This window comes from Solenopsis invicta, chromosome 6 (genome assembly GCF_016802725.1).
Source record: "Solenopsis invicta isolate M01_SB chromosome 6, UNIL_Sinv_3.0, whole genome shotgun sequence".
Classification (NCBI taxonomy): domain Eukaryota; kingdom Metazoa; phylum Arthropoda; class Insecta; order Hymenoptera; family Formicidae; genus Solenopsis; species Solenopsis invicta.
In genome coordinates this window covers 21,719,641-21,730,913 of record NC_052669.1, presented here as the reverse complement: position 1 = coordinate 21,730,913, position 11,273 = coordinate 21,719,641, and the positions used below count along the sequence as shown (strand labels likewise).

At 34.3% G+C, this 11,273-nt stretch overlaps 2 protein-coding genes across 3 annotated transcripts in view; one reads left to right on the top strand and one right to left on the bottom strand.

The window, feature by feature from the left end:
- LOC105203826 (juvenile hormone-binding protein) overlaps positions 1-11,273 on the bottom strand; it is a 423,181-nt gene that overhangs the window by 141,648 nt on the left and 270,260 nt on the right. The window lies entirely within an intron of this gene.
- LOC105203861 (microtubule-associated protein futsch) overlaps positions 4,258-11,273 on the top strand; it is a 50,597-nt gene continuing 43,581 nt past the window's right edge. Inside the window, exon 1 of one of the 2 annotated variants that reach the window (XM_039451231.1) lies at positions 4,258-4,616. The gene's annotated coding sequence lies outside the window, so the exon portion shown is untranslated. The remainder of the gene's footprint in view (positions 4,617-11,273) is intronic. The other variant, XM_026135241.2, reaches the window with a different exon arrangement.

Below are 11,273 nucleotides of genomic sequence, written 5' to 3'. Positions count from 1 at the left end.
TCACTTAATTTTCTATTATATTTTTTATTATATTTCGCATTTGACTCTGTTTTAAATATAAATCGAAATTATATTTTAACGTTTCAAGCATTTAATATTACATGTTAAACATATAACCTTTCTAAAATAACAAATTAATTTGTTATAAGTTTTTCTGTAATCTACTGGAAAAAGTGTGATTTAAAAAATCGGTCAAGCGTGATCTCATAAATTGTATGTCTTCAAAAATATTAAATTTATGAGTTAAAGTAATTAATTATATAAATAATTATTAACTGATAACAATTTTATTAATAATTTACTACTTCTTTTTATTTAATTATAAAATGCTTTCTGTAATTACAACTGTTCACTTGCATCAATAATAAATATATCTGTGCGAAGTATATTTTATTTTTAAGATCGTATTTTTGTTTCTAATATCATATGGTTTCCACGATGAACTCAATCACATTATTTGAAAGCTATTTATTCTTGGATTAAGAATTAATCCAAGAATATTTGAAATTAATATTCAATTAATATTTGAAAGTGCGCTTGACTTATACTCAAAGCTTATTTATTTCGCATTCAACAGTGTGCATGACAACTCGGTAGATCAAGCAGAAGATTCGCCCTCTGTTCAAAAATAAGTTTGTTTATTACAAGTAAAAATAATGTAATTGGCAGAAGTGAAAATTGGTGCTGCGTTTCATTTTTTCCATTAATAAGACCAATGAACAGTCTCAAATAACGTGGTGCGATGTAAAAAGATCTCCATAAAAATTGTTGTGATAGTCTCGCACAGCAAGAGAGACTCCGCTTGCTTATGGCGCGCGTGCACGCCTGTTAATGCTCTCCCACTTGGGTCGTTGACCGCACACGGTTGCGCACGTGCGCGCTGTCTGACCGGCGTCCCCACTCTCCTCGGCTAAGACGGCACACGGCGTAGCGGTCAACGACCCGACTGAGGGAGCATTAACCGGCGTGTACGCGCGTTTTGAGCAAGCAGAGTCTCTCTCACTGCGCGAGACTACCGTGACGACTTTTAGGGAGATTTTCTTGCATCGCACCACGTTACACATTCTCGTAACTCATTGCATTGGATAATTAAAAAATTAGAAGTTAAATAATAAAATTAATAACTTTTAACTCAACGTAAGTTAATTTTAAATGATTTAATTTTTAACTTTAACTAGTCATTTTTGAAACACTAAAACTTTAATTTACGAACTTTTTACCTAAGTTAAAAATTTATTTGTATAAGAAAAAGTTATAAAAGAAATAATTTTAAAAGAAGAAAAAACAAAAAGAAATCAAAAAAAGAATGACTTTTGCATATTTTTATTTATATCAATTTAGTTTTACAATATTAAATTAGTTTTACAATTATCACTTATATGTCATCCATTAATATCATTTATTGTAATAACATTTCTGGTGGTACAAAACTTAAATGATTTTATAAAAAGTGTCGATTTAATTTTTGTAATAATTATAAATATAAATGTTTAAATACATATATAAATAAATATAAAATGTTCTGTAATAAATCTCCTTTTATAACAAAATACAAAAAAAATTTAAACTAAAACTAAACGCTTACTTTATTATCAGCTACTGATTAAAAATAAACATCAATTATACGTGAGTATTTTCTATCTTATGTATTTATTAAAATATAAATACATATAAAATAGCAATTTGTTCTCATAAATTATTGATCTTTTAATAACATTATTTTAATAATATTTTTATGCAGAATAATTACAGAAGTCATAATTATGTTAAAAAGTCACGTAATTTTGAAAAATTAAAAGGAATGACGATAATCTTTATTTCTTTACATCTTTTTGATGCCTCCACTTAAAGAAAAAAAAGAACAACCAAAATACGTTCCCCTCAAAACTGTTTCACTTTTATTTGAAACAATGTTTTGTTTCACCAATAATATCAAAGAAAATTAACTAGACTAATTAGAATGGAACACTCTGTATAATTCCCTAAATTGTTAAATAAGAGAAGAGTTGCTAAATACGTATTAGTCACCTAAATCATCAATATTTTATATTTTTACTAATATTTATCGTGAAGTAAAAAAATATAAAACTTAAGTGATATAAACAAAAATTTAACACATTATATATCTTGTTCTATATGTACTAATAAAACACTTCAAATAATCATGTACAATTTATGTTGTTGATATATTGACTAAAAATCTGTACTTTTTCAGGTATATATTTAAATAAATAAAAAAAATAGCTGACAGTTTTTTTTTTATATAAAATGGCTGAAATTCTTTATAGTTTCAGAAAAGGAAGAATCATAGAGATGCTCGTTGGCATCAAAATTATTAAATGATGATTTAATATTCGTGATATTACAATACATTTTTAGTTATACTCAATTGCGTTGTAAGTCCAGCAAACATGCAGCGCATAGTTTGGAGAACTTATGAATGTATATAAATTCACCTAAAAAATTATTATTGAGCACCAGCAAGTTCCGCTTTCGACCGGTAATACCAATTTCTTAATTTAAATGTGTTCATTCGTACTAGAAGTAAGCGTAAACACTTTTTAAAATTTCTTTTCTCATTTGATTTGTTTAAACGTTCACATTCGTAAGTTTATTGCGAGAACTCAAGTATGCTCTTAACTAATTCTGTTGCATCTGCACGAGAATGTGCAACACGTGAAGCTAGATAACGCGCTACTGTTTCCGTAACTATTTCGTATTCCACAGATCGCCACGGCGCCGTGCTCACTCGTGTGCATCGACCTGTCGGTAAATGATTCTGCTGTTTCTACAATATGCTAGCAAAACTCTATTCGGCACTTCTAGCCGAATGCTAACTATTGCCTTTCACGTGATTGTTGTACGCAAGATTGATGATCGGCATATTAAAATAGCTGTTTTAATGAGGTTTATCTACTATGAAGTACGTCATGTTCTCATAATACACGCGTGAAGCAAATTAAAAGTAAAAATAAACCATGAAAAATGAATAATGTTGAATCAACAAGAATCATCATTCTACGAATCTGACGCCTTGATCGAATATTAGTATCATAAACGTATAAAAGTTATGTTTTTATAATATCCTCTAAAACAGAACGTTCTCGTAAAGTAAAGAAAACATGGAAAAGAGTACTTCGTGCGACGTACAAAGTGAAGGAAGCAGTGAATGAGAGTAGGCCGAGAGAAAGAGACACGGAAACTCTGAGAGTCTTCGTCTTACCTTCTTCAAACACAGCCGAGCACGAAAGCGAAGTGAAGGAACGAAAGGAAGACGAGGGAATTATTAACGCATACGGCGTGTTGCTCACCGGTGTGCATCGAAATGTCCGCCGAAGCACTAGCTTCCCTTCCTCCGACACCCCTCGCTCCCCTTTCCAGCACGATTCCCCACGACGAGACATAAGGCGTTACACCGCGAATTCCTGTGGATCTTGTCGTCCCGGCTGGTTGAATGCAAGAATCCGGCCGGAAGGAAAACACGGTCGAGGGCAACGCTATTACAATTAAAGCAATTACATAATAATTGCTCCCCTTTGACGTAACCGAGGGACGTGTGTTCGAAGTTCATCCATTCTTAAATTTGCAGTTTACTCTTTGTTTGTATACGCAATACGTTAGCGAATATGATAGAATTGAACGATATGATGAAAGAAGATAAAATAAATTTGTGATAAATTAATTGAGACTTCTTATTTATAACTTGAGATTAATCCAAACCTAGTTTAATTTATCCAATAAAATCTGACGGAATTGTCAAGCGATCTTTTCAAAATTGAAGCTTGTTTGACACCTCTAGAATGGATCCCTTTACAAGTTTTCTTATTGTTAGAGTGAGCCTTTAAAGTAAGATATTTATCAGCTTGTAAAAATCAAAGCCAAAAATGTCTATTTAATTATTTAATTGGTCTCAAAAAGGTTTAAAGCGGCCTCTTCACCAGCGTTAATCTAGGATAGAAAAGAAATTAAGCAGATGATAAATAAGTGTCAATATCAGCTGTTATGCAGACAGATAGGTAGATACCAATGCACCTTGCTTCAGAGTTCCCTTGTTCCTCGACCTACCATCAGGTGCAACTATCAGGCGAGGTGCTGCCACCTGAGCAGGTACACCCACAGGTAAAAGCAAGCATAATGCTCACGCACACGTAGCACAAGTAACCCGCGAAAAGAAGCAGGTCCGTGCCATGGAAAGGGGGTTGCCGGTCGGTCGTTCCTCCCACCTTTCGCCCTGTCAACCGGTAGAGGGGCCCCGATGCGCAAGCGCAAAGACCCGTGGGTCTTTTGCACTGAGAGCGAGCGGCTGGGCCCCCGACTCCGTAGACTCAAAGTCGGTTTCTGTCGTAGGGGAAGTTGCCGCGGAACGTGCTGCACGTCAGCGTTACTCTCAGCGGTTTTCATGACTCCCGTCCTCCGCGAGTTTTGATTCTTTTTACTTTTTTCTCCTCTTCTCTCTCTCCTTTCTTTTCCCCCTTGTCGCGTTCTTTTCGTTCGTGAGTGAAACGTGCGCACGATTTTAAAATTTCGGTTACCAGTGACGAAAGAGAGAAAGAGAGAGAAATTACTCGTGTTTACCGGTGTGCACTGTGCCATGGGGATGTAAGAACGCCGGTCAGGTGAGTTGCTAATTGCGTTGTCTCAGAAAATTTGTCTTTCTTGATCAAAAAAGTATAAGTACTATGAATTTATAAAACTATAATTCTGTATCGTGAATACCTTTTAGATTATTTTATTGAAAAGATCAACCCTTACGGCACAGCTTTGAAATAAAAACATTACAAAATATTGCTGCAATGTTTTGAAACGTTGCAGCAATGGTAAATGTCCGTTTTAGGAATATTAATACAAAATGTTGCAGCAACATGTATAATATTTTATTAACGTTGCAACATTACGGATCAATATTTCTGAAATAGACATCGTATTTTAGTGCAATATTGTTGAAACATTGTAGTAATATTTTGCAACGTTTTTGCTATGCTGTTCTGTATGGGATTGCTTCTTTAAATAAAATGATCCGAAAAGTATTCGAGATATATAATTATAATTTAAAAATAAACTGAAATTATAGTTGCAATATTTTGCAATGTTTGTGCCATGCTGTGCTATATAGGATGCTAAGTCTTTTATTTTTTGACAACTTATAAATGAAAACATTTATAAATATTTACAGTTTTAAAGAGACTGTTAGTTTTTCGAAGTATTTTTCGAGTTTAAGTAGACAATGTGTTTATACAATTCGTTCGTGTTTAATTTACGATGGTAATGCAAGCAAAGTCAAATGTGGAAAAATAAAAACATTAAACATGTTTAATTCGAATACCAGATGATAATTTCATGTTCTTTGATTTTATACTTTTTTTATTGCTCCTGTTTATAAATGCATGATAAGTCGAAGAAATTTAAATTACATAACTAATCCATTCAAGGTATTATAAACTTGCCAATTGCCTAGCTACAGCTAACGTCTTTACGACGTTATGAAATTGTCTTAAACATATGTCCGTCGATGCCGTTCACTTTTTATGAGAAATATAAATGAAATGGAATACCGAAAGGGATAAATAACATAAAAATTGTCGAAACCTGTTGATTTATACCACAATTTGTAAAATCTTGATTTATGGAAAAAGAAAATCTCAATTCGCACATTTATATATTTAGAATCTTGCGTTGCACTTATCTGAACAAAAACTTGTAGAATTTCTTTAAACATTTTTTATCCGAAGGCGACGTTACGCCCATCTAAGTATCGCCCCCGGCTAATCGCAAGAACATGATAATACGCATAATTGCGATCTCCTGCGGGACGCGCAGAGTCTCCGCAACATTTACGCTAATATTTCCGCGGCACGAAAGTGCAACGCGATCCCCGGCTCGCTACGGAGGTAGGTAGATAGCCAAGCGGAGCACTGACCGGTGATTTGAATGCGCGGTGCAGTCGCCAGCCGCTACGATTCATAAACGCTCCGTATCTGCTCTCCGTACCTGGTAGCAGAAACACGATACATGCGCGATCGCAAACATCGTTGCAATTTGCTTGCCCAGACGGTCAGTTGATAATGCACGCGCGCGTTCTGCGATGTATAAATGATCTTCCGGTAATTTTGTTGTCTTAATTACGTCTCAAGGACGAAATTGTCATCCTTCCGCGGAAAAAAAAGATACACATTCCGCTTGTCAAAATCAATTTAATCGCGAGAATTAAATAAATCCTCATGCTTTTTCTTTTGGTTTTCAAAAATCGGTCGCGATTGTTTACACAGCTGGTACCATTTTTCAAGTTAGCCCCACTTAAGTCGATCAAAAATATATATAATTGTTTAAACGTCTGATGTATCCGTTTTACCGCTTACCATATGGCGCGACGTTCCGTTGGACGAAATATCGATTATACGGAAATTATCGATTAGTAACTGGTGTCGAATGAGGCTTTCGTTTTTAAAACACCTTCGATTTTATTCCGAAAAAGAAGATTCTCTGCTATTCCGCGCGTAAGTTACGATCTGCTAGGGCATTTGAAATTGTGATTCCAGGCGTATCCGAGAAGGGAACGTTAGGGCGAGCGGACGAATGAACGAACAGACGGACGGACGGATGGACGGACGGACGTAGATACGTGCGTATGTGCGTGTATATCGTCAGAGATCAAATCACGTTAGCCTAATGCCGGGAACGAACACGCTTGTACGTAGGTGGTGGTATCCACGCTGGAATCTTGACTGCACTTCAACATCCTGTGGTTCGTCATACCGCAAAAGGATTCCCGTAGGAATCCAATCTCACGCAGCATCTCGTTAATGCGAGAAGAGAATACAGACCTGTTAGCCAAGAAGTAATACAGAGTAATCGTGGGGCTCATTTAACTAATTTACGATTTAAGACAATTGTAGGTTTGCAATCGTGCCATATGCAAACGATGAAACAAAAATACTTCAGTTCCTTTTTTAAATACAATTACGTATTTTAGTTTTTTTAGTTTATTATAACTCAATGAAACTTTAGAGCCCTATAAGCGCTACAATATTATTTAATATTATTAAAAAGTGGTTATATGCCCTCCTGATAATATACAAATATTACATGATATGGATATTATACAAATATTATATGAATATTATGTACATAAGGAATAATATTTACTTCAACATTTTAAATTATTGGTAATATTATAACTTTTAAATATAATAATTACAAAGTTTATGGATATTTTATGCATAATAATTTACATTAATTTTTGCGTGCCGTAATATTCGTAGAACATTTTCATAGTATTTCACGAATATTGAAATAATTTACGAATATTATATAAAGCAGACATATGATATTAATACAATATTCCCGTAATATTTAAATAATATTAAAAGTATTGAATAATATTCTCAGAATATTATTTTAATATTATTTTAACTTTTAATAATATTCATATAATATTTTAGGAATATTATAGCGCTTATAAGGAAAGAGTGTAGTTTGTACATATTTAAAAGGTATTATAAATTTTTATTTTAAACATTATTTTATTCTTAATATTTTCTAAAAAGAATGTTTTTAAAATAGTAACTTGATTTCCACGCAGAAGGAATGTGGCATTTAAAAATTGCGATTTTAAAAAGCCTGTTTAGCGACGGTATTTAGTTTTCGTCACAATGTGATGTCACCGGGAGTAATCTGGCGCCGCGGCTGGTTCGTGATCTCTCTCTCTCTCTCTCTCTCTCTCTCTCTCTCTCTCTCTCTCTCTCTCTCTCTCTCCCTCCTTTCTTCTCCCCTTTCCTCTTCTTCAATCCTGCGTAAACAGGACGCAGAAAACAAGCGTCGTGCTCAACGAACTGAACGAAGATCGTGCGAATTACAGGCGCGTGATTAATCTTCATTTCGCGCAATTTCCTATATATCGCGAGCCATTATCCCCCTGCCCCCTCCCAGAGATGTCGGCATACAAAGTGTGCGCGGACCCAAATTAATCGCTCGATAACAACATGCGACGAAGTAGAATGCGACGACCCGCGTCGTATCGGGAGATGGACCGCGGCAGCTCGTTACACGGGTTTCCCGGACCGAACCACCGTGGCCTCCGTCGGCGAGCCAATCGCTTTGCGCATGTGTTTTGCATATGGACTCTGGTTGCGGGGCCTCACAGGCCCCTCGTGTCGGGCCCGCTCGAGAGAGAGAGAGATTCGGGATCTCTCTGCATTGTGTGTGCATGCGTGTGGGACGCGTTTACTTTTGTATGCGTCGCGTTGTATACGCGCGATACGAGAGGGTGTGCGCCGTCACGAAATGTAGTCGAACCGGCTGCACATACTACGTTGCATCCCGACAGCCGTGCCCCGGAACTCCGTGGATGCTGACCGGGCCCTCCAACGAGCGCTCTGACGAATTTCTTTCTCCTGAAACGCGTATATATGCGTTACGGTTGCAGAGCGCGCGCCACGGTAAAAGTTTTACACCTCGCGATTTATACTGACCGCGGGCTTTCCTTGCGATCGAAAGCAGTGAATGTTTCCCGTTACGATATAGCATATTAACTGCATACTTGTTTACGGGAGACCGAACCGCCCGACTTCGACTCTCCCGAGGAAACGAGATCTCGCGGCGGTTGAACGCGCAGTAATTAAATTTTTAGTAGCAAGGTCGCGAGAGATATCGAGTTTAATTAGACATCTATTAATAAGGGTACCGTTAATTCTGTGTATAAACGACGTGTAGAACGTAGTGCTTAAAATAATACATTCAACGATAATACGGAATTCTGTGAACTCTTACGACACAACAACGATTAATTACAAGATCCTTGTCGTTTCTCCGAGGAGATTATAAAACTCTGACGAATGAGGAAATAAGGTCCCATTTTTCAATACTGTATAAAACTTTTATTCAAAGAGATAGATAAATAATGTATTTTGCTTTGCAACTATGTACTTTCATTTAAGAAAGTAACATGCAAAGTCAGAGTTGTGTAAGTTAATATATATATTTTTTTAATTAAATTAAGTTAAAGTTATTGGCTTATAAAATTAATTCAGTTGTATTAAAGATCACACGAACAAAAAAACTGACTAGTTAAAAGTTACGTTAAGATAAAATTAATTTAAGTTAAATTAAAAGTTAATTTTGAAAATCATTATTTACATTAAATTTTATTTGTAAATTAAGTTTATATGAAATAACAAAGAAACATTGTGTCTAATGTGCAAGTGTATTTTTTATAATATTTTTTTTATAAAAATAAATTTTTGACTTAGAAAAAAAGTTCATAAATAAATTGCAATTTACGTGTTTTAAAAATAACTATAAGTTAAAATTAAAAATTAAATTATTTAAAATTAACTAATTTAAGTAAAAAATGATTAACCTGTTAACTTTGTTATTTAACTTTTAATTTTTTAAATAGTTACTACTTAAGCATGTACAAAATTTAAATATGAAGATAAATACAAAATAATGACGTTTTAAGTCACGATCGTGTAGCCTCAATAAATTATCTGATTAAAATTGAAAGTAAGCAATTTTTGTTTTCTGTACACTTATCATTTTCCAATCATAAAGAGAATTTTTTAAATTTTATTTTTCACGAATCTGTACACGTTTAAATTTAAAAATGTTTTTCCAAAAAATTTCTTTTTTTTTGTTATAAATAAAGATGAAAGTTAAAAATCAGAAAAACTTTCATACTTCAATTGTTATTAAAAATATTGTTTTAAAATTTCAAATTGATAAACTATATTTGAGTTCTCCCGGCTATGGCTTTTAAAAATGTTTTAAGAAAAATACATTCAAAGTTTAACAACACTTATTCAATGTGATTTTGCGTTTTACTTCTTTTAACAAATATACTTAATGTCAAAATAAAAACGCATTATATATTTATCTCTTTAAACCGAGATTTTATATGACGTTGAAAAATATTCGATTCTCGATTCGTTATTGCCCTATAATCCCTTAAGGAGCTACAATAGCACTGCCGTTTTCGATTTGTGCGTTGGTCTTAGTCGTCGTTGCATATTCTCCAGACATTTCTGCAACATTCGCTCCCGGCACCGAGAAGCAGAGAGGAGCGACCGTTCATTCGTCCGGCCGTCCGAAAAAGAGCACCTCGGCTCGGTGAAGAAAGGCTCGTAAAAGCGGCGTGCAGTCATTGCACCGTACGTAAGATCCGCGGGTCGCGCACCTCCACCGCTCGCAGAACACGTCGAACAATGGGTACTGACGTCACGAGACTACACCTGTAGAACCGCACGTGCATGTGCACGAGGACCGTCCCGTGAATCGCAAACGTCTCGCAGACACCGTGCCGTTGCTTCTGAGCAGGGCGAACAAGTGTTTGATACACGGTGATGGCGCCAGCACATCTTTGTTTCCATATAATTACTTACCATTATTTTGCATATTATTGCTCGCAAACGTCCAGCCATCGAGAAATCGAAAGAGAATTCAATATTGCGACGTAGATAAAAATTTTATCTTCCATTTATCATCGTTGCTAATATATTGCACGTTAAAAGGCCTGTATATTATTAATAGCTTAACGCGTAAGATTTGTTGTTTCTTCATCTCATCAGTCTTTGTATTAGATGCAATTAGAAAACCAAAGTTCTTTGAAAGAACAGAAATTAAACAATTTCTCTTTAAATGAAAAAGAAAGGAATAGGAAGATTGTCCCATTTACTGCCATGTTTGTCAGTTGTAGCATTAGCAGAATAAAAAGTATGAGAACATTATACATGTATAAAAAATATTTTAATGTTAAAGTAAAACTCATATAAATATATAGAAATGTGTAGAAATATTCAATATAAGATAAGCAATAAAATGAGAAACAATATTAGATATGTGAGGCAGTAATAGAAGGAAAGGCGATAATCAGGACGTTGATTGGTGAAAGGTCCAATACTTTGTATTTTTATGTCTTTTAATAAACAAATGATAATGTTATGTATTAAAAATGTTTTAATATAAAACTAAGACTATCATAAATAAATGCGTATAGCAAATAAAAAGGTAATATTAGATATGTGCGGTAATAATCGGCGAAAAGAAGGGAGATTATTTAGGACATAGAAATATTTACAAAATACAAGAATAAATATTAGGATTTATAATACCTAAATTTAATAACACATTTTACAAGTCGACATTTTCAATAGTTTCTGAGAAATTATGTCAACCAACTTGAAAAGTGTTCTTAAATTTATGTAACATAAAGAGTAATAAACTTTTATCATTATCAAAATTTGTAGATATTTACTAAACATAGATAAGTATATTTGTAA